The sequence below is a fragment of the Tympanuchus pallidicinctus genome, unplaced genomic scaffold, assembly GCF_026119805.1.
Source record: "Tympanuchus pallidicinctus isolate F22 unplaced genomic scaffold, pur_lepc_1.0 scaffold14, whole genome shotgun sequence".
Lineage (NCBI taxonomy): Eukaryota > Metazoa > Chordata > Aves > Galliformes > Phasianidae > Tympanuchus > Tympanuchus pallidicinctus.
In genome coordinates, this window is record NW_026294659.1 from 3054194 (window position 1) to 3081743 (window position 27550).

The 27550-nt window shown below is 39.8% G+C and overlaps 1 protein-coding gene across 1 annotated transcript in view; it reads right to left on the reverse strand.

Moving 5' to 3' along the window:
* Positions 1–7175: 7175 nt before the first annotated feature.
* SMPX (small muscle protein X-linked) overlaps positions 7176–27550 on the reverse strand; it is a 39249-nt gene continuing 18874 nt past the window's right edge. The window contains exon 4 of the mRNA XM_052673783.1: positions 7176–7676. The gene's annotated coding sequence lies outside the window, so the exon portion shown is untranslated. The remainder of the gene's footprint in view (positions 7677–27550) is intronic.

Consider the following 27550-nt stretch of genomic DNA (forward strand, 5'->3'; position numbering starts at 1 on the left):
AAAAAAAAAGCCCAAAAAAAAAAAAAAAAACACCAAAACTCCACAATGGCCATTACCTCTGACTCATCCTGTCCCAATAGATACAGGTTCAGGAGAGAAACTCAGCTGGAATTTGCTCTTAAATATTTTCTGCATAGTGCAACACCAGCATGCATTCTAAGATAAAATGAATACAGAACAAGCCAAATTCTTGAGGAATAGTGCCTCCACACTAATATACAAGTGTGTTTCCTGAAATAATGCCATCCTGGAATGCAAAATTATACACCAGTGTGCTAGTTCCCTTGTTTCTCAGGCAGGCCAGAATGACCTTAGAGTGGAAAGCTGAAGGAAGAAGCTTTTCTGTGGGCATGAGGAGCATCCTTCAGGATGCCAGGCTACCATGGGGCCATGGTGAGAGATGCTGTGCTGGCAGAGCCTTGCTCCTATGGGACAGCAAAGCAAGAATTCAAGCATGAGAGAAACACTAAAGAAAAGCAGCCTCAGATGATCCTCAGAGTGCCCTGTTTGTCCATGTGGGCCAAGACACGGGTTCCACTGAGCCAAAGAACTGCTATTAGTTTTAGCTGCATCTTGACTCAGAGCTGAGATGTCATGTCTGGCAGAGGTTGGTGCTGTCCCGAATGAATCGTGTTTCTTGGTGCTGCTTGATTAGAACTCAGGCATGCATCATATAGCATCTCAGCTCTTTGTAGGAGGCCATGCAACCATGCCCAGTGAGGCTTGGGCCCCCTGCTCGCTGCCACTCCACTGGGATAGGGTCTGAAGTGCCACCTGATGCCTTTCTGAATCATGCTTTTCCCAGGGCTCCTCCACAACAATAATGAGCTATGGTGAGCCATGTGCTTCATAGATGAAATATCAGGCTAGAGAGAGAGGGAGGACTGTAAGATGCTGTTTTTTGCTTTCCCTTTCTAGAGATAGTGTTTACAGCGTATTCTCTTCTGAGCATTTATTTTGCTCTGAATTCTCAAAGTCTGCACGCAGAAGCAACTGCTGCTGCAAACTGCTGTGACTGCAGTATGTTGTGATACCGTGCTATATTGGTATGAGACCTGGCCCTTGGTTTTAGTCATTGTGATGTTGGCATGTTTTTTGCTTGCCTTGCTGGACAAGCAATGTAGGCAAAGCACTTTCCTCTCTTCTCAAGAGCTAGAGAAGAGCACAGGTGTCCCATTTGTGTCATAGCTATACGAATTCACGCCAATTGAATTTTCTCAACTGTGTAGTACTGTGTAGTGTCATTTCCCTGACCTCTGTGAAGTTATTCCCCCCCTTACGCTACCCTGCTTGACAGCTCTCAGTGATAGAAGAGTCAGCAGCACTTTATAGGAGAAAGAGTCAAAGCAGGGAATTAAGGCACAGCCTCATGCAGAGACATTAGTGCCTGAGTCACTGGGATGTCATTCGGGCGCTGGGACAGCCTGTGAAGCCTTTCAGATCACATGTGTGCATGACATTTAGAAGAGGTGGGTGACCTCACGGGAGATTATCTAAGAGATCTAAACTGACCATAGATGGCGGTATTGGAAGCTTTCATTTATCCTCACTAACCTTCAGCCATAAAAAAGGAGGATGAGTGCACGGATGTGCATGCAGGAAGTATGTGAGAAGCGCTGAGAACATTGTGAAAGCCAGAAGGCTGATAAACCATACCCCAGCTCCAGTGACACATGGATGTCATGGAAAGAGAGAGGAGGACACAATTTGTTTCCCAAGGGAGAGTGTTTTATTTCAAGCCTTTTCTTGTGCGTTTACTACTTGACTGTGCAGCAGAGGTTTTTTAAAAAAGTTGTGCTCCTTGCCTGATTTTTGTAGAAAACTGTGAATTTGGGCATCCTTCTGACCTTCTGAATTCTAAATATGGCCAGTAGTCCAAGGTCAACCTTGGGAACAACTGTGAGGCCAACCAGAAAAGCTGAATTATTCAGGTCCTTCAATTCCTTTCATTGCGCACCCTGTATGTCCAAATCAGCATCCCATTTCAGACCACACTCTTGGTGGGGGACAAGGAGCAAGGCAATTTTCCTGAGTTCAGTATTAATAAGGTTCCAAAGGGTCGTGAGATGTCTTCTCAAATCTGTGGCCTTCTTCTAATTATTCTTGTCATGTGTCAGACCAGCGCATACCTTTCTTCAGACTGGTGTTCCTGCTGAGCTTCCAGTTAGAAAATTGGAACAGAAGCAAATAAATGGTATGGCCACAGAGATCTTGGTAGCTCTGAAATCACTTTTGCTCCTTGTCCTGCTTCTCAAGACAAAAACCCACACCTATGCCCTCTTCTGCCTCTCATGCTCTGCCTTTTCCATCTCAATCTCTTGGAACCCATCCCTCTGTGAGTTATCCCTCTGTACCTGGTGAGTCCATTTGTTCATATGGTGGGTCCTCATTTTCAACAAGCATGTGAATCTTGCCCTTTGTGTCCAAATTCAACCCACATGGTCAGAATCTATGTGCTCAAGACAGAAAATGCTATGTTCTGCATTGTTATAACGCCCCGTTCAGCTATATATTGAGTTATGCATTTTGGCTCAGATCAAATATTGCAGGCTCCATATACATGTGAAGTCCATCGCTCATATCAGTAGCAGAATATTGCTGTTTTGTTATTATCTTTCCAGGAGTAACACAAGTCTTCTGTAGAGTATTATTGAAAATATTTGCTTCACAATTAGTTCAGAGTAGCCTAGTGAGAAGTGAATATGACAACTGAAGAGGTCTGTTCATTTTACAAATTATTTTAGTCTGCTTCCAAGAACTCAGAAACAATGAATTTTACCAGATTTGACTTATCTTACAAGCAACCATTACCTTTTATTTGCCCCTAGAAAAAAGGGGCATGAACTAAGGTGTACTTTTTGAGGGCTGAAAAAGTGATATTAGAGGGAGTTTTCTTCATAGTTATTCATGAACCAGTAGTACTAGGCAGCTCGTATACTGAAATATGGTTTTTTGTCCCCAGAAATCCCTAACTTAATCTGCTTCGCTTAAAAAGCCAAAACTTATTCAAATTACATGCGCACACATTAGGGAAACCAGGATTTAGTCAAATAGGCAAAAGGAGTTTGTTTCAATGTTTTGGCCCTAGAGCTATTATCAAGAAAAATACAACTACTTTCCTCAGACAGCCCTCTCTGGTTCTCTTCTCTCAACACCATCAATTTTTTACAATACAAAATCCTGCCAAAGTGCAGGATTTTTATTACATAGTCTCATAAATAATTTACTGATAACATGGAATGAGAGATGTAAAAGAGGCATCTTTATCACTGATGTGATCACAGTGACCACAGTCCTGGTAGGATGCTACTGAACTCAGTGAACTGTGCTTCAAGGCTTTGATTTTGGGAATTCACTTCCATAAATACAATTGCCTGTAACTACAGATGTTTTACTGGAAGGTCGCCTTGTGAGAATATCCTCTCAGCATTTAGATGGTCCTCTCCAGTGCCGTATGTTGTCCAGGTGTGGCCTTTTATCCTTCATCAGTAGGTGCTTCTGCCTGCTCCCTGTCATGTGCTTAAAAGTGGATTAGTGCAGTGGGGCCTTCCTTTTGCTACTAAATATAATAGCTTATGCCACCAGAGAAATAAAAAAAACATTCTATAATTCAGGAATGCATAAAGTAGAGCCTCCTGAGTGTTAAAGCAAGCAGCACTGATTGTATTAGAAATTCAGAAGTGTTATAAACTTTTAATTGGAAATCATTAAACCAGAGTCGTCACTTGAATTATATTCAAATATATGAAATTTTTCGAGTAACAGTATTCATTACTTTTTCTTTACCTCTAAGTTAAATGTTTGTTCGTTTGTTTCTTTTCTGTGCAGGTGATCAGAGAAATCATTAGATCCTGTTTTTGCCTAGTGAACCACAATTAAAATTCTCCTGCACAATATGCTGAGATAGTGGTGTCTCGTAAGACTAAATCCTTTGCTGGAAGGAGAGACACAGTAATAAGGACTTCTGTTTTTCTAACAGAACATATCTCTACCATGCTGTTGAGTAGTTTTTCAGAAAAAAGATACATTTTGTCTTTTCCAAAACTGGCTAATAAAGAGATAAAAATGCGGAGAACCAGATAGAAAGATAGAAATGTAAGCTTTTTCTTCACTATACATGCACTGAGCTTAGTGACATCACAGCAATAAAGTCCCTTTGATGTACTGTCACGCCAGCACTATGCAGAGAACAGTGTAGATAAATGGTATTGAAATCCACTTATTTTGCTATATTTCATAGGTCCCTCATTAAGCAGGTTAGGGATATGGGGCTGGAGGGGAGTTTATGTCTCTGTGGCTTGTTTATGATAAATATCTATTTTGCTGGAACCCTTCCTTTAGCTTCACTGCCTAGAGACAGTCACTTACTATCTCATTAGTGAGATGTCAGTAGGTAGCTGTTAATGAGTTTGGTTCATACGCACAAAGGCTGACGTGTAACTAGATGAAATAGGTATAATTTTAGCATGATCTGTTGTCATGTACTTCATCGTAACACCTCAATGTTTTCTTTAAATCTGTTCAAAAATGTAATATCTTGGGTGTAAAATTTTACATTCCAGAAGTAATAACTACAAAGTTAATGGGACAACTTTCACTGATTTGTCCATGCCCCAGTCAGACCCTTACATAATATTCAGATGAAAAGTAATAGGACTAAGACATGCCAGTTTGGACCAGTTATTATAAATTTGGTAGCTGAAACAGAGAGATCCTTCACAACCTCTTTTATTATTATTACTATTTTTTTCTTTCCTGGTGCTAAGTTGCTGAGCCTATGCTTTAGTAGAAATTCATTGTACTGCTAAGAAATGAGGGGTCTTAATGTGAGCAACTTGCTGATCCTCTCTGCCGCATAGTTGTCAGCCTTGAGAAAGATTAAAATTATACATATATTATGAAATTTCATTGGAAATAAAGCTAAATAAAAATTGTCTTTGCTTCTGCCTACCCTTTCCCTGCTATTATGTTTCAGTGGTCAGTGGTGGTATCCATTCACTATGGAGGAAGGAGTTGAAATATGATGAAACAAGCACACTTACTCATTCAGATGTGATGACCGTTACACAGAATTCTCTGAATCTTAAGAGCTCTGTATGTTTTATAGGTTGAAAGACCATCCTCCATCAAAACAACTGTGAAACAGGCTAGGTCCATTCCTGAATGGAATTTCCCTTGCTGTGGTCTTCAACCACATGTGATGTGAATCCACCCTTCAAGCTGTGGAGAGTACCAAGCTAATGGAACTTCTTCCTCACATGCTTGTGTACTGCATTGCTGACAGACAGAAGGAAGTAATAGGTATCTGCCAACTAAAGGACAGCATGGGGAAAATTTATGTATAAGACTTTTTGTGTGGGAAAGAAAATTCAGAGTAGCCTGAGCCAGTAGGACTAAGCAGTTCCTCAGTTTTCCATTGGAAGAGGCTTTCCCATTGCTCCCAGCTCTCCTCATCACCTGCAATTTCAACTAGGAATTTTCTTAGCTATGAAATGAGGGGGAAAAAACATAGCCTTAGTTTTCTGCAATTCTCTGAAGTGTTTTTAAAGTGAGTAAGGAATAATAAAAGCTGAGTCCCTGACTCACCTTGTCTTTAACATGCTTCTGGTTCAAAAGGTTGTGTTTTCTCCTTTTTTGATCACCTGCATATTGACAGAAATAATGCACTCCGGCATCAGTGACTGGTAATGCAGTGTGTAGGGAAATAACTCTTTTTTGATTGAATAGACATGATGTTAATCTCATTGGTATGTAAATGAAAGGTGCTCCTGAGGCATTCTGCTTCTTGAAGCTTTCATTTCAGCCTGTCTTTTGAGGATGTTCACCTCCAAGGATTGCTTTAAAAGAAATCAGCTGTAAGGATATATAAGGATGGAGCAGGATACTAAACAATGTTGGTATTACATATTTAAAGTAAAAAATACAAGAACTGAATTGAGCAAGTACAGTTCCCTTTGAATTTACTGTACACGGCCACTCAAGTATATGCTTGTAATAACGTGAAATATAAAAATATTGCTATTTAGGTTTTGTATTGTGTCATGTAGCCAATTAGAATTAAATGGATGTAATTGTTAGTAACATTCAACTTGAAGCTTGTTTTCTAACCAGAAAAATCATCTTTATTTTAACTGAATAAACAAGAGCCAGGCAGAATTTCAGATGATGAAGAGTTTCTATCAATGGTAGATGAATATTAGTTCAAAACAGCTCTCTTACCCCTTCATAGTAAATGACACAAAGACTAACAGCATACAGTGTATTAAATTTCTCTAACAATAAAATTTAATTTCAAAAAATAGAATCTGCATTGAACAGTCTTCATTTATGTACAGTCTGTATAAAACAAGTGTTAGGGATTAATCATGTGTTGGTGTGTTCATACATTTTTGCTCAGCATCAGTATTTCTACATCTCTCCTTTATTTGGGCTTTTGAAGACAGGGATCCTTCAGCCTGCATTTCAGGAGCATGTTCTTACAAGGCTGTTTGACCTGTCTATTTGTAAGACAGATGCTCTGAAAGTAACACCTCCTATTTCATTATGTTGATTCATGATGACAGAGGCAGATGTATGACAGCAGAGGTTGAACCTTCCCACCAATATCCCATTGCATTTTGTTGCTGTGTGACAGATGGCAGCAGAGGGTCACTCTGACATGGAAGTGCAAATGAAGCAAAGATATGCACTGAGTTCCTCCATGCAGAAAAAATGGCAGCCACTGACATTTATCAATGCTTATGTTTCTGGAGACCAACCAGTGGATGTGAGCATAGTGAAGCAGTGGATGGTGCCTTTCAGTGGTGGCAACAGTGACAATGGGTCACCTCAGCTGGTGCAGGTTTTTACAAGCACAGCATGCAGGCTCTTGTTCATCACTGATGAAAAAGCATAGCTAGTGGTGATGACTGTTTAAAAAATAGCGTTTTGTAGCTGAGAATTTGTTCTATCAAATAGTGTTATTGTGCTCTTTGTATCTGTTGTAGTTCCATGGAAATAAATGCAAGGTATTACTTTCAGAACAGCTTACACATGAAGATTGAAGGCTCACACACCTTGTATTCTCACTGTACTAGGTTAAGGTGAAGCATAAACATCAGAACACTGGTGCATGTTTATATTCCCATGAAAAAGAAATACTTTGGCTCTGCAGTAAGAAAAGAATTTAGCTAAACTCACCATAAAGACCACCCCTTTTAATATTGTCTTCCTTTATTACACATAATCCACTATTCCTGCTCCATAACCAGGAATACAGAACAGGAAATTAGATATTACATTCTTCATTCATTCTGAATTTGGTGAAGTCTTTTTTAAACTCTTTTGTCTATATTCATTCTTTTTAAAAAAGAAACCAAATTAATTGTAAATAATTACTTTTTCTTTAATAAAGCATTTATACCACTTTTCCTCAAACTTCTAAATATTATATTCCCTGATCTCAGATTAAATCATTCCTGAATATATACATATTTCTCATTAGTTTCTGTGCTCTTTTATTTCATCAGTACTTTTCTGTGTTAAGCAAAATAGACAAGAAGAAATGCTGATATAAATGTACAAAGAAGATGTTTCCCATGGAGAGTTGCAGAATTAGGAAGTTCAGTCTTCATACAAATATATAAAATATTTTGGATGATATCCATTCATGGAATCCGTTTGGTTTCTTGTCAGACCTGCATAACAAATACAAGACCAGAAATTAATAATTTGTCAGTGATCTAACAGCTGTTTCAAGAGAACGCAGAGAAATACCTGCAAGTTGTAAAGGGGAGTATATTTCCAGCATCTGCAGTACTTGTTTACACCTGAGCTCAGAGAATAGAGAGTGGGTGTGAAACAAATCTTGATCCGCAGCTTTTTCCACCCACTGTCGAAGAATCCATCTGATGAAACTTCATGACTCTCTAAAAAGCCCATGAACTCTTCAAACGTTGAGTTTTGCCCTCAGCAAGGATATTTGCTTCACTTGTCCCTCTCCAGTTGCCCCAGCACTACAACTTGTCTCGGGGAAGTCCCAGTGTTATTCCAGCAGGCACAAACTGCAAGTCCTGTGGCACAAGACAGCAGCAGGACTGTGGCACAGATCCCATTTCTGCTTCAGTTTTCGGGATCAACTAGCACTGGAACACAGTAGAATCATAGAATCCTTAGAGTTGAAAGGGACCTTTGAAGGCCATCTAGTCCAACTCCCCTGCAATGAACAGGAAGATGCACAGCAAGATCAGGGCCTCACCCAGCGTCACCTTGAAAGTCTCAAGGGATGGGACATCAACCACATCAACTAGACAGTCTGTTCCAGTGCCTCACCTACCTCACTGTATAAGATTTTTTTTCCTTATATCCAGCCTAAATCTACCCTCTGAGGCTGAAGCCATTTCCCCTTGTTCTAACAGCACAGACCCTGCTAAAGAATCTGTCCCCTTCTTTCTTGTAGCTCCCCTTTGGATACTGAAAGGCAGCTGTCAGGTTACCTTGCAGCCTTCTCTTCTCCAGACTGAACAGCCTTTCCTCATAGGAGAGGCATTCTGTGCCTCCTGTGCTCTGTGTTTTATCCATTCTGTGGATAAAACTCTTGATACAGTACACTCGATGCAGTAGCACAGTAGTGTCTGTTGTATAGATCCCATCAGTGTTAATTTATTTATTATGTTAAGCAGTATAAGGGGGTATTAGCTGCTGTCTGTGGAATGATAAGCAATTTCCATTGACCCATCTGCGGTGATTCTTTCCTGCATTGTCACAGCTAATTTGAAACAGCATAGGGTCTAATCCTGTTCCCTTTGAAGTTAAGGGGCATTGGAGGTTGCCATTACATCAGCGGTTCCAGACAGTCTCAATACTGAGGAAAGGGGTTTGAAAATATCTTCCAGTTTTTCAAGGCATGAACTTTCTTAGAGCAGGTGTTTAATGAAATAGGATTTAAGTATTTGGGGTGAAGGAATATCTCTCTATCTTTTTTTAAATTTTCTTAAATTAGTGAACCTGTATTGAATGCTCAGAAAGTAGAGAAAAAGCCACAGGATGGTGGAAAAAATGGCAACCTTCTGTATTTCACAATACGTCATTTAAACAGGGTTTGCTACACTTTGTGTTGGGGCTGTACACATTTGAACAAATATTGGAGGGACATTCAAAAGACTCAAACTACTTAGCTTTGAGAAGACACTGGTGGAGAAAAGAGGTGCTGTTCAGAAAACCCTAATATGAACTGCTTGGAAGTGTTGGTATCTTTCGAATAAAGAAGTCTAAAGAAAAAGAACTGGAGTTGAAAAAGGGAGAAGGAGTTACTGTCCAAAGGGAAGAGATAAACAAACAACGACAACAAAAACCAGTGCTACTAGCATGATCTTTGCCCATTAGCATCCAAGCTTAATCAAGTCTTAAACTGACTGCAGTGTACTAGTCTGCTTCAGCTAAAACTTCCCCACAATCAGGTAATTTTATGTACTTCTGATCTCAAAAACAAAATCAAACCTTGAAGCTGTATTTGATGGCTCCCCAGGATACGCATGCACGTGTAATCCTGTCCTGTATAATTACTGCCTGCCTACACACACTCTCTTATGTTTCAGTTGAGTATTCTCTTTCAAACTGTTCTGTGCTTGTTCCTGAATATCACAAGGTGACTGTTTTGCAGTGGTGGGTGGATAAAACATTTCTAGCTATGATTAAATGCAAATGCTCATGCCTGGGCTCAGAATAGTGGGTATCTATTAGCACCGGTGTGCTCAGCACAGTGGGCACAAAGAAATATAATTCAGCACTTGGTGGCACAAATGTTTTCAGATCCTTCCACTTAAAGAGGACAGTGTCAGGCTGTTTCTAAATATTTTAAGGGCGAGTTCACAGAGTGAGTGACAGCTGTAACTCAGCATCCTCTTTTATAGGTTATGTGCCTTTTTTTATGTACCTTTCTAGCAGATTCGTGGTTAAGGTTGTACTTCCTTCAAGTGCCATCCTGTAGGAGACATTGCCCTGTGTAGGAACTCCACGCTCATCTTTCCCTACCTTAGTCACCAAGTAGTTTAGCCTTTCCTTGTTTCCTGAGCCCATTATAGCAACCGTTCTGTGCTATGTACACCCAGCCTTCAGGGATCTTGATGCGGGTATGAAAAAAAATAGAGCCAAACCTTCATTAGTAGTGCCCAGTGACAGGATAGGAAGTAACTGTCAGAAATTGGAATACATGGAATTTCATGTAGACAGGAAAATGAACCTTTTTAATGTAACAGCTATCTAACACTGGAGCAGATTGCCCATAGAGGCTATGTAGTCTTGGAGTGGACAGGCCTGAGTGTCCACCTTCAGTGCATCCAGCCCTCAGAGACCTGCAGGGGCTGCCTGTGCTCCAAGCAGGGGTCAATACAGGTGATGTCTAGAGGTGCCCTTCAGCTTCAGCCAGCCAGTAGGTTTGGGCATGGCTTATCGTCCCAGGAGAGCTTGTCCCTCTGTTGTGAGGGTCAGGGTGGTTTTGTGGATGAGGTGAAAGATCCTTATTTGCCCCTGCTTCTCTGTGGGTATGTCAGTGTAATTACAAACTAAAACAACAAAGTGTAATTTGCCATATTATTGTGTGACTAAAACTCCAAATAATCAGCTGCTTGGGTTATTTTCAGCTGCATGCTCAATTTCTTCAAGTACTCCCTTGTCCTTCCCCAATTTTCAATCATTTTTCCCCTCATTGCTCCCAGATGTTTGATACCTATCTCTTGCTAAATCTATGTTAATATCACTTAATACTTTGACAACCTCAAGGCTTAAGTGTCCCAGCTGGCATCATATCACATAGAACTGAACACATGTTTCTCTTCTTCCCCAATGGCACAGGACTCTCATTAGGCAGAACATCCACCAAAAAGTCTGTTATCTCCAGTCCTCCCAGTCACAACAGAGATATAGCAGACTTAATCCAGAGAAAGCCAGTTGTCTAGGGGCCATATATCAGAAGGAACCATCCCTGGAGACATTCAAGACTAGGTTAGATAGAGCCCTGGGCAGCCTCATCTGCTGGGTGGCAGTCCTGCAACCTAAGCCATTCCATGATTCTTTGAAGACTCATTAATAAACAAGATGAACAAAAAATTAATACAGCCAACAGGAATCTGTTACTTACAATCTAAATGCAGGACCAACAAAAGTCTCATGGTAAGCCTTACCACAGAACTCAGATGCAGAGGAAAATAAAGGCCAATTCTTGTTCTTGAATTTTGTATAAAGCACACTGTTTGCAAGTAGTGCTATTTTAACACCTGCTAATAATATTATCTTTCTCTCAAGTGTACTTCCCGCTCTCTGGTTGCTTATAATTGCAGTTAGTGGACCCTCTATTATCTCCCCATGATGCTTCAATCCACTCAGACCACCTTCTGGCCAGCTACAGTTCTCTCTCCCAGCTCCCAAAGGCACGTTATTTTTAGAGCTCAAACTCCTCCAGAGATCAACGGGAGTCCATAAACTCAAAAATAGGTTGCTTATGGTACATTAAAAATCCTTACAATCATGTTCTCTGGTTATTCTTTCAGCTGCTGCAGCTTATCTACTAGTGCCTCTTTTGCCACCTCAATCAACCTTATTCTGTTGAACAACACTGCGTTTTAAAGAAAACAGAAAGGTATGTACTTGACAGAAAATGCAAGCTTAAATGTTGTCATGATTAAATACAGATTTAAGCACAAGCTTAGAAGCTTTCTTGAATCACGGAATTAGCTTTTTTTCCAGTCCTCAAGCCTTTCTTCTTTCCCATTTTGAGAATCTGCAGGGCCCTGATTACAGTCAATGAGATGCCACAGTTAGCTTCTGTAGCAAAAAAAAAGGCTAGGTTCCTGAGTTTTTTAAACAAAGGAAAAAAAAAAGATGGCTATTTTAGTGTAAGAGATTATTATATTTAATGTAAGAGATTATTTAGCTTATGTGTTTGTTCAACATAGATGAAACTTTTAAAATAAATCTACATAAATCCATGAGTTTCAAAACCTCACTTTAAAAAAAAAAACCACAGTTTTTAATGTTGCATCTCCTTTATTTTTTTTTTCCCTGCTGTAAATGTGCCCAAAGAGGTAAAGATTTATTTAAAAAAAAAAAAAAAAAGAAACAGTAATCTCAAACTGTCAGTATTTTCTATTCTTCTACAGCATATTAGTTGAAGGTAGAAGAAATAAGAAACAAATCTAAATGTTGTCTGTACCTCCATACATACAACAAAATCACCACGTTCAGTGCTAATATTATATAATTAAAGACTGTACACGAATCACCAGATGGCTAAGTAAAATTTCTCTTTATCCAAACAGCATACAGCCCTATATATTTAACCCTAAAATTCTGATAAGGCAGCTGGCTTTGTAATAAGTGCCCTCACAAAGGAGAAAACAGGCATATAACATTAGCACTTCATAGAAAATCAGTGATTACAGCAAGTGCACAAAGGTTCAGTAAATGCCTCCCACTCAGCAAGCTTCCAAAATGAACGACCACATGATGTTTACTCCTCACCAGAACCCATTTATAGATCTCTTACTCACCACTGTCACAGTCGTACATGCAACGTTTAAGAAGGCAGCAAAAAGTCTCCTCCATTTGGGAGGGGACGGGGTGGTTACAGTGGGAGAACTGCGTCTTTTCTTTAGAATAATGTTTCACCAGGCAGTGACACGTGGTTTAAAACATGCAAACTTTGAAGTCTATAATCATCGGAAAACATTAATTACATACCCTGGCTATACAGAGATTGACAACAGGCATGGATGCTTGAGAAAATTTTGCACAGGAAAACTTTGGTTAAAAAGGTAAAAAGTGTCTCTTCAAGTGCAAAATGATGATGACTTCCTACAGAGTTAGGAGACCCAGGAGAGACTTTTGCTCCCACAGCTTTTAAGTGACATCTGGGCATACCCGGTGAACAAGCACTCTGGGTATCAATTTCAGTAAGGTAAGAAGGGGAAGAGGTCATGAACTTTTCTTAGTCTGGAGCAGATTTAACCTAGAATTCCAACACACTGATCTTCAGAAGGAAAAGCTTCTGCAAAAAGGTGTGTGGAATGTGAAATAGAAGTGGACTGTCTCCTTTGGCTCCCTAGTTCTATTTCCCTACTGGTGAAAGCCATGTCCTTCCTGAGATAGTAATCTGAAGTTCAAAGAGATCTGCTTTAATTCAACTGCTCTCACTTCCCGTTAGTGGGCACCACTGGCTGAGATCATCTTCTCCTGTTCCACTGCTTTAACATTGATATCTTGTCTGGAATTACTGTCTGCACAAGCAGAGGAAGAAGCAGTAGGAAGTTAAATGTGCTCAAAGTGAACATACTAGAACTGTGATGGCGATAAGACCATTCAAGTAGCAAAGAGAGCTTCATCCTTTGAATTCCCCCCAGTGATAGCTGATTGACTTTATTAAAATTAAAATATCTACTTTAAATTAAACCATGTTTTACTTCTTCTGTGTTTGGATTTTATTTATTTTTTTCAAATTATTTCAGCATATTTCTTATGTTTCTGGTCAGGAAAAAACAGCAGCTCTCACATAATTGAACACATCTCCTAAAACTTCTCGAATACATTTCCTCTCACATATCTTTTCTGGACGTGGCCCTGGAAAGCCTGCTCTGGGTGTCCCTGCTTGAGCTGGTGTTGGACTAGATGGACTAAGAGGTCTCTTCTAACACCAGTCATCCTGTGAGCCTATTATTCTATGAAATATTGAAAAGATTAAGTAGTTTTTTGGTTCCTTCTCTTATGTTTTGGCTTCTTACCTATACTAAATTGAAATGCATAGGAATCTGCATGAAAAACAGATTCACACAAATACACACAGAGTTTCAGTACAAAAAAAAGGTCAATTTTTTTTTTTTTTTTTTTTTTTTGAGGTTTATCTGACAAATAATGTCAGAAACAAGTGCTGAAATACAAAAATCGTCATTTTTATGACAACTTTTTCTTATCTTTATCATGGCATTTGCTGAAAGACATGTGTGGTTTTCTCATGCATATGTTGTTCTTCAAACTAGCTTACATCTATCTTTAGGCAGTATGACATGGGGAACTAAGGAGGGTTCTGACCCAATTTACTCCCTATATGCTGCTATAGCGTATAACATCTTGCTCCCTACACTAACACAAAGCTTAGTCAGCAAAGAAGCTTGCAAAGGAGAGGCAATTCAACGTGGTGGCTCTGAAATGACAGCTACCAAATGGAGGTCTTTCAGATCAATACGTTATGGCAGCAAGTTTACCTCCTGCCAAATATAGAACATAACTGTGACAATTTTGAAATGTATGAATTGGACACTCAGCTGATGTTACATAATTAAGAAGAATGGCATTGCACTGAAATAATGACTGCTGTAATAGTTTGAGTGGTAAAAAAGATTAGATACCAGCATATGTTGGAAGCTCTTTGGAAGATTTTTGGCTCTGCATAGTTGCATGAAACTGTGCATGGTTGCTAGGCTGTCCTCTTAGTTATTTGGAAACTGTAACTACTTGGGCACAGCAGCACTTGAATTAAGCAAGTGGTTCACGGTGAGTTAATATGCATGAAAAAGAGTACATGTGAACACTCATAGATGTATTATTCATGGTGAGGTTTGTGCATGGACTCCTGGTTGAAGCCAGTTGAAGCAGCTTCGAGGTAACCAGCTGCACTCTTGCCTTCTCAAGATGAGAAAATGCCTGCAGCTGGATAAGTGAGGAACAGATCTCACACCTGAAAAACGTATTATGATTTTTTTCCTCTTGAATAACATCTGTTCTTAGAGATGAGCCAATCTTTCCATGTGTATGAATAACATAACGTGAGAGATTGTAGGTTTCAACAAAAATTACAGATTTTGCTATTGTTACATGATTATAGAGGCATGGAATGGCTTGCATTAGAAGGGACCTTAAAGATCATCTACTTCCAGCATTGATCATTACTTCCAATCACAAATTAATTCACTGACAACTAATGGCAAATTGGTCTTCCAGAGACCAGTAGACTTCATAGATTTCTGTGCTTACTAAATACCTGATCATTTGTTTTGGAAAGTTAAAAAAATATCTGTTGTATAGAATGTAAAGAAGTCTAGTTGCTGCTTAGAATATAATATCTTGAAGTTTTTCTCATGTTATGTTTTCCTTAAGCCTTCCTCCCTGCAAGGAACTGGAGAGACAAACAGAGGTGGCAGCTCTCAGCGGATCCAAGCCAAGTTTTGCAGGGCAGGGTCCCACATTTAGGAACTCTGTCTAAGGACTTCAGTGCTCTTACAAGCACCTAGAAATCCTGGGCTCATACAGGCATCTGGTATGTCCAAGCTCCCTACTACAGGTTTGCAGTACAGAGTCAAGCAGCTCCGCAATCTGTAAGTAGAGCCCTCAGCACTCCTTGATTCCATGTCCAGGCTGAGAATCTTTGGGGTAGTCAACCCACCCCCACACCTGGAAATCACCAGGTTGCCCTCACCTCTCAGGATATTCCTAGGGGAGATCCCAAGAACAAATGCTGATTGTTTCCTTGGGAAAAAAAAAAAAAAAGGGAAACTGAAATATTTCTGTTTTTTTCCTGAAAATATAATAATTCAAAATTTTGGATCTCTGAAAAGACCTGATGCCCATAAAGCCATGATTCTTGACATGAGTTATATTGTTTTTCTGTTTTTCTTGATAATCAAAAACGAGATGCAGATGGCACAAATGATATTACATATTGTTCCTAACAGACCAATGTGTTGCAACTAGTATCACTTTCAAAAGTGAAGAAAACAAACAAACAAATAAGATTTCAGCATTTCCAGTGAAAAAGAAAGGACAACTTCCTAATAACAAATGCCCCTTCTTCCTGATTAATACTACTTCAGAAAGTTTTGGATTTGTCATCTGTGACAAACATTATACTCCATGGACAATGGAAATGTATTTGGAAATTTTCTCCCTTCTACTCAGTCTTATCAGTCTCTCTTTTTTTTTCTTCTGTTTAATCTCTTGGCTCAGGTCAGAAACTCATCTATAACAGTACATTATGGCCCGCTAGTTATTATTATTTAGATGAAGAAGCAGATTTTTTTTTAGCTTATTGATTCATTACGCTGTATTTATTGCTACAAATGTGCTGGTTTTAGGGATGAAAAACAAGTTTCTTAAAACTGGGAAAGCATATCTTGCAGTGTCTCATATCCAAAAAGCTCATAGAAATGGAGTCCTTACAGATTGTTTCCAAAAAGATAGTACAAAGAGAACATACAAATTCTGAAACACTTTCTGTTATTTTACTACTGATTCTGTGACTTTCTCCAAAGTTACCATTCATGTTACCATTCACACTTTCTCTTCATAGTTTACACGTCTGGAAGCACACTGGTTGTGGCATATGTAAGTTTATCTCACATTAAATTCAGGTTTCCATTTTAATTTTCTGCTTTTCATTAATGCTTACTCTCAAAGTGTCATCCCTATGAAAAGATTTTGCAGACTCATCTTCAATTGCTTTGGGAGTCTATTGAGGTCATTATGATTTTTAATGGGAAGCAAAGATCAAACAGTATATAATAAATACTGTTTAAAACTACTGATGAGAAACTACAATAGTTCTTTCTATCTGTTAATGAGAACTATGTTGTGGTACTTACTACCTATGTAATTATTACCTTCTGAAGGGAAAATACAGCTTCTCCTCTGGGGTACTTTACTAAGTCCTGTTATGCTTATGCAGGTGTGTGTCTATAATTATTATCCTTTGTAATTACTAATCAATATAGGGAGGAAATTCTTTTCTGAGTTTATATAAAGCTGCTCTCATCCGCCTAAACCACCTTCTCTTTAAAAATCATTTGAATTCTCCTTGTGGGATTGCTCAAGGACTTGGTTTCCTTTTTAAGGTATCAACCTGACTGTATTAGCAAGTATGCCCGAATAGTCTGTTAATAAACCACATGACTTACATGTCTTCAACAGTAAAAATATGGCACTGAGATTAGAAAGGGATTTCCAGGACAGTCCAGTTTTAATTTAGTTTCATTCCACATAATAGTAACTTAGATTCTCAAGATAAAGCCTTACAAAGAGAATGAAAGTTCAGCAACTGTTGTACAGAAAATTCATCAGTAAGGAAGTGAAGGCCTAAGAGCCAATCCTGCAAAGTACTTATTACCTCCTCTGAGATGCTACAAATCCTATTGATTTCCCCCATGATAGCCAAAACCACTTATCAGCTTTCAGGCATAGGGTGAAAATTAGACAGTAGAAATGTACCTGGGTGGAGGTGCACTGTGAAAATAAAAAAGATGTTGCTACGTCCCAATGAGGAAAAAAAAATAATTAGGCTGGTAATCATGATGTTTACGGGATGAACATATGTACAGCAGGGGACAGGCTAAGCATGATAAGAAATAAAATAATGATTGGTAAGATATAAAAAGCAGTAATAAGAGACAAATTTCATAAGAAAATGTTAAAAGAAAAGCAGTGCTATCTGAAACAGTAGGACTTTTTGTGTATGTGTGTGTATGCACTGAAAATGATGAAGGCTCTGTAAAGAGGCACTCACTGTTGTAATATGAAATGCACCTACTGAGAGTTAATTGCATTACTGGAGTTTGACAACTAGCATGTGTCTCTGAAATCAAACTTTCCAGCTAGAAAAAAATGTATATAGTGGTGAGTGCTCTCACTGCAAAGACTCCCTACAGTCAGCTCTTGGTCACCAACTACAGAGATAAGAGGGGGTAAATGTCTCACAGGTGTCTGAGGCTGAAGTACAAGAGGCAAGGACATGGTGACTGGTATTGCTCTCTGTAACCTTGGTTTAACATGGGAAAATATAAAGCTAAAATACAGAATTCCTAGGATTCCAGGAAGGTCATGAGATATCCCACTACAAGCACTACAGTACCTAGGGAAAAAACCCTCTCATGTCACAAAAGGCAGAATAAGCTGTGGGTCCAAGAGCATTTTGTAAAACCTTGCTGCCTGCTTTCATGGCAGCCCCATTTACTTCAGTCATAGCCAGTGGATGAAAATAGGTGACAGGGCCAGGCTCACATCTCAGAGTGAGCCATGAACAGTTACGCAGGCCAGCCACTGAAGGAGGACATCTTGCAGCCTTGGAAATCCTCAGTTGTTAGCTCGGTCTGTAAAATTTTGCAAAAATCTTAACAGCCCTTGTTTGCACCAAGCCTGCAGCATCATTGGCTTGAAGTCACTGCATGTCCAGTGCCATTTTCAGAACAACATGAAGACCATGCTGCTCACTTACTGGCATGGAAAGTTGTAGAAATACTTATTCCAAATGTAATTATTCTGCTATTTCAGAGTGGGCAGGAAACTAGAAGTCCAGTGAGTTAAACAAAGCTTCTCATGGAAAGTGCTTGATATAGCTTAAAAACTTTGATTCTTTCTCAGGAAATTGAAAATCCTCAGATGTTCTGTGCTTTGAAAATTCAAGCCACTCCATTTTGGTTTGTTTTTTAGAAAAATGGTTGATCTGGGGGAGAGTGAAATTTGAAGAAATGTGACTTTAGTTTTACAGACACTTTTATGCTATAGTAATGATTCTTACAGTTAAATCTTTTCAGCAGTCTTAACATAGTCAAGCACTGCAATATAAGTATTTGTTGGGATGAGCTATTAGCTTCAAGATCATGCTGTTACATGAACTGTCTAAACTCTAAACACACTAAGATGCATAATTGTGCTATGTAATTAAATGATGAAAAATGACTTTTGAATAAGTTGTATTAATATGCTACAGAATTTCTAGAGGGAGGAACTTGCCTCAGACTTCCTTTACACTCTTGCTTTAAATTATGTACAAATCTTTCTCATTACTCCAGAAGCAACAACTCGCTTGTATTTTTAAAATAAAAATTTGTAAGCAAGAGATTGTAAATTTTTGTACTGTGGGAGTAGTAGAGTTGCAGGGGAGATGCTTGTCAAGCCCACAAGCAGATGTCTTCATTAATGACACATCTGAATGCCACTGATGCCTGATTACATCTGTGGAGCTGATTTTTCAAAAACTATATGAGGAACTATATGATAAAGCCTGCATACTAAAACAATATTAAGGCAATAAATGACTCTTGTAAGTATCAGTTAATTAGGTAAGACTGAACACGAAGCCTAATCGCGCTTATTTGTAGACATAGGTATCAAATTCTCTTTCAGGTGTACTTCAAGTGTACAGTCAGGATTAATTCATCTACACCAGTGAACCCATAAACAGTCACCCACAGCTTCCATACTTCCTGACTTTTCAGTTCCTACCACACTTGCACCTTCTCTGAAAGTTTTTATTTCACTATTCTCCAGAATCCATGTATCCTGCCATTCATATTTGATCACAAACACTTTCCACCTCCCATGGAACTTTAGTGTTTGAGGGAAAAGGTCTAAGAATTAGAAGTTAACTCATTAGATTTTCAAAGACCTTGGCAAGACAGATTTTGTCTTTCATTTGTCACTGAAGAAAGTACGCATTAGATGGAAAGATAGATTCTAGAAAGGAATGCTTTAAAAAAATGTTTTTGTAAAGTGAAGTCTGATCATGTGTATCCTGAAGGTAATTGAATTTTAATGCCATTTGTACATATGTAATTTGGGATTAAAGCTATATGTATTTGTATCATGACTGTTTGTGAATTTCAAATTCCAAGCAATGAAACTAGACACGAACAGCATCTTTGTGTACTGCAAACATAGACTTTCTTCTTTCAGTGAAGAGAAAGGGGAAGATGACAAGAGAATTATTATGTTGGATAATTATGGGAGAAAAACTGGAGTTTGCTTGATTTGTTATTTGAGCACTGACATGGGCTGAAGCTGCAAAAGTTTATTTAAAAGCAATGAGCATTTATACCTTAGATTATGCCAAGCATCAAACTGGTCCAGTATTTTCTGGTGGACCATTTCTCTGCTGCGAAAGGTTTATGCTTTGGAAGTGTAACGTTTTATGGAAACATCTTGCTTCCAGCAATTCTCTTGGTGCAGTATGGAACATTGAGCATGACTGATCTGGGCAGTTTCTTATCATCCCCCACACTGGCTGCCTGGCAGCCTGCCTGGATGATGGTGCTGCTCCTTGTAATGGGCTTCTAAGGGCCAACATTTTCAGGCCTGTGAAACTCCCAACCTTAATTCCTGCTCAGCATTCCCATCATTGAGAACTTGCAGGAGACAGTCTTGCTAGTCAAGGGAGAAGTACTTTCCTTTTAAACTCTATTGTATGGTTTAACCACAGCTGTTCTTGTACTCTTGTACAGCTGAGGACAGGGCCCAGCTTTGCAGTATAACATAAAACTGGCATTTCCATACCGGCCCCACAGTCCCCACCTCATCTCAGTCTCTTGCTCTATTGATCTCCAGCTGCCATTCAGGCATCTCATGCCAAACATATAAATACTGTCTGTCCTTCAAGGTACATTCTGACAGTTTCAAACTCTAATAATCATATGGTATGTCCCACTTCTGTCAGACTGTGAGACCAGATAAAAATAGAGAGAGCGAGAGAGAGAGAGAGGTTTCCTCAGCATTTCATTTGCTTCTTGGTGATTTGGCTGTGAGGGTTTGCTTTTCTTCGTTTTTCTCTGCCATTGCAAAGGTCCCTTTAAACATCCTACAGTGAATGGGTCAGAAGCAAAGCCCTATTCAGGTGCTAAACTATACTGGCCCGGTAATAAAAATGCCCTCTTCAGTCTGGGGTGATTCATTGCATACAATAAGACACAATTAATGAACACAACCGCTCTGAGACAAAAGGAAGGATAAGGAAATGGGAACTTAGTTATACTGGGTTTAATAATTAGCAGTTTTAGAATACCAACAGCTTGGCTGCTGACAAATAGCAAGGAATATTATTTTTATGTAATAGGCTGAGCCATATCAGTACAGTATTTTGAAAGTATTTAGCCAGTTCAAGATGCAAAATCTGTATGAGTCACGCAATTAATATTTTTGGGAAGCTCATGAGGTACCTATCTGCATCTCACAGAGCTTGAACTGTTTTAGAAGTCTGCCCTCTAGTTGCCGGTAGGAGTTAATGGTCACAACGAGTTATTTACGTAACTATTTTGACTGCAATCAGTCTCTCAGCAACAATACTTTCCCTTTCTTTACCAAAAAGGGAAGAAGGAAGGGAAGGGAAGGGAAGGGAAGGGAAGGGAAGGGAAGGGAAGGGAAGGGAAGGGAATTATAGCACTTCTCATTGCTGAAGAAGCAGCAGGACACACTGCTCATGTGCATTACTATTGAAGAGGGGACAGAAATAACATTTTAGCTCCTGCAGATTTTCTAGAAAGAGAAAGAGTCATGGCAAGACATACCCAGGTGCCTTTGTCAGTGAGAACAAAAAATGATAGGCAAAATAGTAATAACAGTTATTACTATAATTCTGTATGGAACCAACATAGTGCCCATAGAAAGCCCATGGGCCTACAGGCCCTGCCTCCCTTCAGGCAGCGTGGTCATCCTGCCAGCCAGGCCATAAGGACAGGTTGGATATTAGAAAAACTTTCTTCTCCAAAAGAGTGATGAGGCAGTGGCACAGGCTGCCCAGGGGGGCGGTGGAGTCACTGCCCCTGGAGGTGTTTAAGGCTCTGAGGAACATGGTTAGTGGGCATGGTGTGATGAGTTGGTGGTTGGACTAGGTGATCTTAGTGGTCTTTTCCAGCCTTAATTATTCTGTGATTCTTTGACAGGTACAGAGGGGCAGCCTTTGCTGCTGAGTTGCTTTGTGTCAGACACAGACCAGGTGAGCAGACTCTGCCAAAATCCAGTTTTATTTTAAAGGCTTGTTTATAGTACACGGCTCTGCTGTAGTTTTGGCTGTTTGTGGATTTTTAGGGATTTAGCTAGCTCTTGGACAGTTTAAAACCCCACAAGACACAACTGAGTGCACCACGCTGCTCATCAGCTAAAGGAGAACATGTGTCCTGCATGCACAGGGTCAGCTAAAGTTCTTCCAGGGGTTCTCCTTGAAGTGTCAGGGCAGGGCATTTCTCCTCAACTGGGATGCTGTTGCTGGACCATATATTTGGTCACATCATACATCTGTGCTGGGGAATGAGGATGGGGAATGAGGGGTGATGGAACTGGGCAAGGGCAAACACTGCCACTCCTGAAGCAATATCCATCTTGAAGCTCTCTCAGCTTGGTTTTGTTGCTATTAATGCACGAAGAACAAGTTCATGCCCCTTCTCAGTGTCTCCTTTCCAAGAAAGGAAATATAAAGCTCAGCCTTCTCTATCTCTGGGCAGCAACATCTAATTTATTCATAATGAATTCTGCCTCTTCTGCCACTTTATCCAAATGCAAATAGCCCACATTTGACATCTACTTACAGTTTCTAAAAATGCTGCTTTCTCCTGTTCATATGGCTTCTGCTCAACAGGATTCATTATGTGTGAGTGAGTGTTGTGCACATCTGATATGCCTACAGATAATAACACAGCACGACTGAACTGTGAGTAATCTTGGTACTATTCATCCACTTGTTTTATTTCAATATGTGCAATAAAAATGGGGGCCTGAGAAAACAGTCATATTCTTGCAAATGTAGTTACAGAAGAGGTGGAAGTTGGCTATAATATTTTCAAAATACTAAAATCTGGATTGGGAAGTCTCTGTACACTCTGTACACAGAAAATACTTTATTTTCTGAAATGCTCAGCAATTAATAGGAAGAAAAACACAATTCAGAAGTAGGACAAACAGAAGGATAAGAATGTGTGGTAAGAAAGTGACTACTAGCTGTCAAAACCAGCTCAGTCTTTCTTTAACCCACATTCTCTGCATCTTCTTCTGAATACATTAAACTCTTGTTCTGGATTTCATGGCCTCCTTGTCATGAAGAACAAAGAGATCTTAACAGGTCTTAACTTTGACAGCTACCTTGGGTCTCTTTAGAGATGAATGAGCACGAAGACAAGATATGATATTCACAGTATTGATTTAACTTGACATATAATTGATTGAATTACAAAACTGTGTATTCTGACATCTGGTCTATGCAGGATATGTTTAATTCCTTGCATTATCCCATTTCTTTAAAGCTACTGAAGGTCACGTGATAATTGTCTCTTCTCTGGAAATATTGTTAAGGTAATATTCTATATGTATAGCTTACTACACATTAAGCTCTTTCACAACAGTACATTGTCTATATACATATGCTGTGTTTATAGATTTTTATCATATTTTTATCATATATATTACAGCTTCCAGTAGAAGTCTATTTTTTCTTGTCTAAGTCTTGTTTTCTAATCCACTTCTTCAAAATGTAAATGAAAACATTGCACTATGGCTAAGAGACGGGTGCCACTATAGGAGTCTGCTTCTTCAACCATAGGACTGTTTAGTTGACACCTGGCCTTATGGCTGCTGATGGGTTCCACCTAGGTCAAAGTGGCAAAATAATTCTGTCCGTGGAGTGCTCATTGACAGAGCTTTAAACTAGGTTTGAAGGAGGAAAGCGGTGACAAGCCTGCCCAAGACAAGGTGGAGGATAGTATAGCTAAATTAGAGAGATAAGGTTCTAGTGGGGGCTATAGACCTGCTTCGTTTCATGCTAATGAAGGCAGCAGGGAGACTAAAGATAAATATTTCAAAAGAATTAAGGAATTATCCTCCAGTAAGTTGAAAAGACTCGCAGCCCAGCTGAAGTACCTTTACACCAATGCATGCAGCTTGAGAAATAAACAGAAGCTGGAAACCATCGTGTTACTGTAAAACCATGATGTAGCTGCCATTACCAAAAACTGGTGGAATGAGGCCCAACTGGAATTGGGCTTGGCAATGTGTGCAAAGAAGAATAAGAAAGTCTTCTATAGGTACATCAACCAGAAATGGAAAGTCCAGGAGGGCGTACCCCCCTCCACCTTCCTCAGTGGGGAATACAGGCAGGCAAGTAACAATGAACAAGGAGAAGGCTGAATACTTTTGCCACAGTCTTCACTAGCAACTGCTCTATACACAGCCCTCAAGTGGGTGGTTCAGAAGAAGGTGGGAACTGGGGGAACAATGCCCCACCGTAAGGAAAGATCAGGTTCACAACCACCTGAAGCACCTGAACAACCGTAAGTCTATGGGTCCCAAGGATATGTATTTCAGAGTCCTGAGGGAATCGGCTAATGTAGTCACCAAGACACTCTTGACGATAGTTGAAAAGTCAAGGCAATCAGGTGAAGTCTTCGATGACTGGAAAAAAGGCAATGTCAAACTCATTTTTAGAAGGGTAGAAGGGTCAGTTCCTATTGACCCAGGAACTACTGACCTATCACCTCACCTCAGTGCCGGGGAAGATCATGGAACAGATCCTCCTGAAAGCTATGCTAAGGCACATGGAAGAAAGGAAGGTGATAGGGGATAACCAGCATGATTTCACCAAAGACAGGTCTTGCCTGACCACTTCGTCACTTTTTCTGATATTGCCACTACATCAATGGACAAGGGAAGAACCACTGATATCATCTGTCTGGACATCAGTAGGGCCTTTGACACAGTCCCTCACAACATCTCTCCCAATTGGAAAGATATGGATTTGATGGGTGGACTGTTCAATGGATAAGGGACTGGTTACAAGACCATACTCAGAATGTGGTGGTGTGGCTCAATTTCCAGTTGGAAATTGGTGACAAATGGTGTCCCTCAGGGGTCAGTGCTGGGATGGAAGCTCCTTAATATTTTTGTCAGTGACATTGACAGAAGGATGAAGAGTAACCTCACCAAGTTTGCAGATGACACCAAGCTGTGAGATACGGTCGACATACCTGAGGGATGGGATGTCATCCAGAGATTCCCAGACAGGCTCAAACAGTGGGTCAGGTGAATTTCACAAATTTCAACAAAATCAAATGCAGGGTCTTGCATCTGGGTCGTGGCAACCCACACTATCAGTAAAGGGTGAGGGATATAAGCATGGAGCACAGCCCTGGGACCTGGGGATACTGGTGCATGGGAAGTTGGACATGAGTTAGTGATGTGCCTTTGCAGCCCATAAAGCCAACTGTATCATGGGCTGCATCAAAAGAAGCATGGCCAGCAGGGTGAGAGAGGTGATCTTGCCTCTCTATTCTGCACTGGTGAGGCCAGACCTGGAGTACTGCATCCAGATATGTAGTTCTCAGTACAGGAGAGATGTGGACCTGTTGAAGTGAATCCAGAAGAGGGCCATAAAAGTGATCCGAGAAATGGAACACCTCTCCTACAAGGACAGACTGAGAGAGCTGGGGCTGTTCAGCCTGGAAGGCTCCAGTGAGACCTGAGAGCAGCCTTTCAGTATCTAAAAGAGGACTGTAAGAAAGAAAGGGACAGACTCTTTAGCAGGGTCTTTGGTGACAGGACAAGGAAAATGGTTTCAAACTAAAAGAGGGGAAATTCAGATTGAATGTAAGGAAGAAGTAATTTATAATAAGTGAAGTGCTGAAACAGGTTGCCTAGAGAGGTGGTGGATACTCTGCCTCTGGAGACATTCAAGGTCTGGCTGGACAGGGCTCTGAGAACCATTATCTAGCTGTAGGTGTCCCTGTTCTGTGCAGGGGAGTTGAACTAGAGGAACTTTAAGGGTCCCTTCTAGCTCAAATGATTCTATAATTTCATGTTGTCTATATACTGTCAATACATTTAATTGATTTTGCAGATTTCTTAAAAACATTAGGAAATGTGATATAAGGATTTATTGGAAATTACATAGGAAAACCAAACTTTTCTATGTTTGTGTTTCACAATATGAAATTGATTTTTTACTAAAAAAAATAAAATAAAATAACAAATAAAAAAGCTTTCTACTGATAAATAGAAAGACATGCCTCCAGGATCACTTTTGTATGTTTGTTTTGAATTTCTACATACATGATCTACAGTTTTTATGGAAAAGACTTATTCTGCTCATTTAGCTCTACAGGCTTTTCTTGGATTTAAGTAAAACAGTTCCTTTCAGAGTGCTCACACAGCTGTATCAGTTAGTATCCTGGCTCTGATTGCAGAAAGACACAGAGGCTCATTCATTCTTAACAATGAACAATATGCAATTTGCACATGCAAATCTGGAGTGGCGTTTTGAGAAGCACTGGTGTTTAGGAATATCATTTAGTGGTAAACATTCAAGTGCTAGGTTAATGGTAGGACTTGATCTTAGATGTCTTTTCCAACCTAAATGATTCTATGATTCTGTGAATTATGAGTACAGTTCCTGCTGAGTGGCAATGGGATTTTGCTCCCACTTATGAGGGTTAGAACCCCAATGATTTGAATGTCCAGGATACAAAAAGGGCTTAGGTGTTTACCTCTGAAATTTTGATTCTCAAAACTGTAATCTAACTACACCATAGCCTCAAGTTGTGATCACACCCATCTACAAATACCTGAGTTTGGATAAACCTGCTGAGTACCTTGGAGACATGTAACACTGAGCAGCACCCAGAAACTTGCTGGGTTTCCACAGAGACTTTCCTCTTCAGCAGCTATCTAATTGCATCAGGATTTGCACAAAATGCAGGGACAGTCATCCTGGTTTCTTTCAAAGTAGAGTTTAAGGAAACTGTTGCTACACGAAGTAACCTTGAGACAAAGCACACAGAGATCTTCAGGCTAAGGCACAGCCAAGTAGGTTTCTCTATTGCCAGCTGAGCACTGCATTGTTAAGCTGCAGTCAAGCACAGTCTACAGATTAATTCATTTTTGCAATCAGCCTTGCTTTAACTCAAAGTCTAGAGAAGGTTCCCCTGCCAAAGTAGTCTTCAGTGTCCAAGGAGACAAGAAATGCGGGCTTTAATCCTTTTGAAGAAAAGAAGAGATTGAAATACTTTATTCATACATCCTGGATGTGTGTGATAATCACCGAGCCAATGCAGGAGGGGCCACCACAATGTTCCTTCTCTTGGTGTGCTTTCAAATGGCTTTTCTGTTTATTATAAAGAAGGTAGTCAATTGCAAACCTGGAGTTGATGGCTCACACTGTACATCCAATGTGAGGAGAAATGGCTTCTGGCTGTACTGAAGACATTGCTGAAGCCCTACAGAAGAAGGCAATATGATTATTTTCAATTATTTTTCTAATATCTGTATCTAAACAGCTCTGGGCCATCTACTTGTCCATGACAAAGGAATTTAGGACACCACAATGGCAAATGAGCTATATGGTATATAGCTATGCCATTCTCCATGGCTTCCAGAAACAGCCGCCTACACCATCCTGCCCAACGTGTCTCCAATCTCTGTGCTGTTAGGAAAATTCTAAATGCTGGTGAGGGACATCAAGGAAAGCTGCACGGGTTCATGACACACTAATGCCACTGCACATGATTTCCATACCAGAGGCTTGCTTTCATAGAATAGTTTAGGTGCCAAAACTTTCACTGCTGAGAACTTTCCATTGCTGAAGGACAATGAAGCTTCAGCTCAAGGATGAGACTTTCAGGCTCAGATCGAGCTTCACTGAGACCCATTCTCCAGCCACCTTCACAGTACGTATTAAGTTAAGGCATTTAAGAAGTTGGAGAGCTAGTTGGTCTATTTCCCATCCTGCAGGAGGGAAATACATTTCTTTAATTTCAACCAAGTAACTTCACATCTGGATACTTGT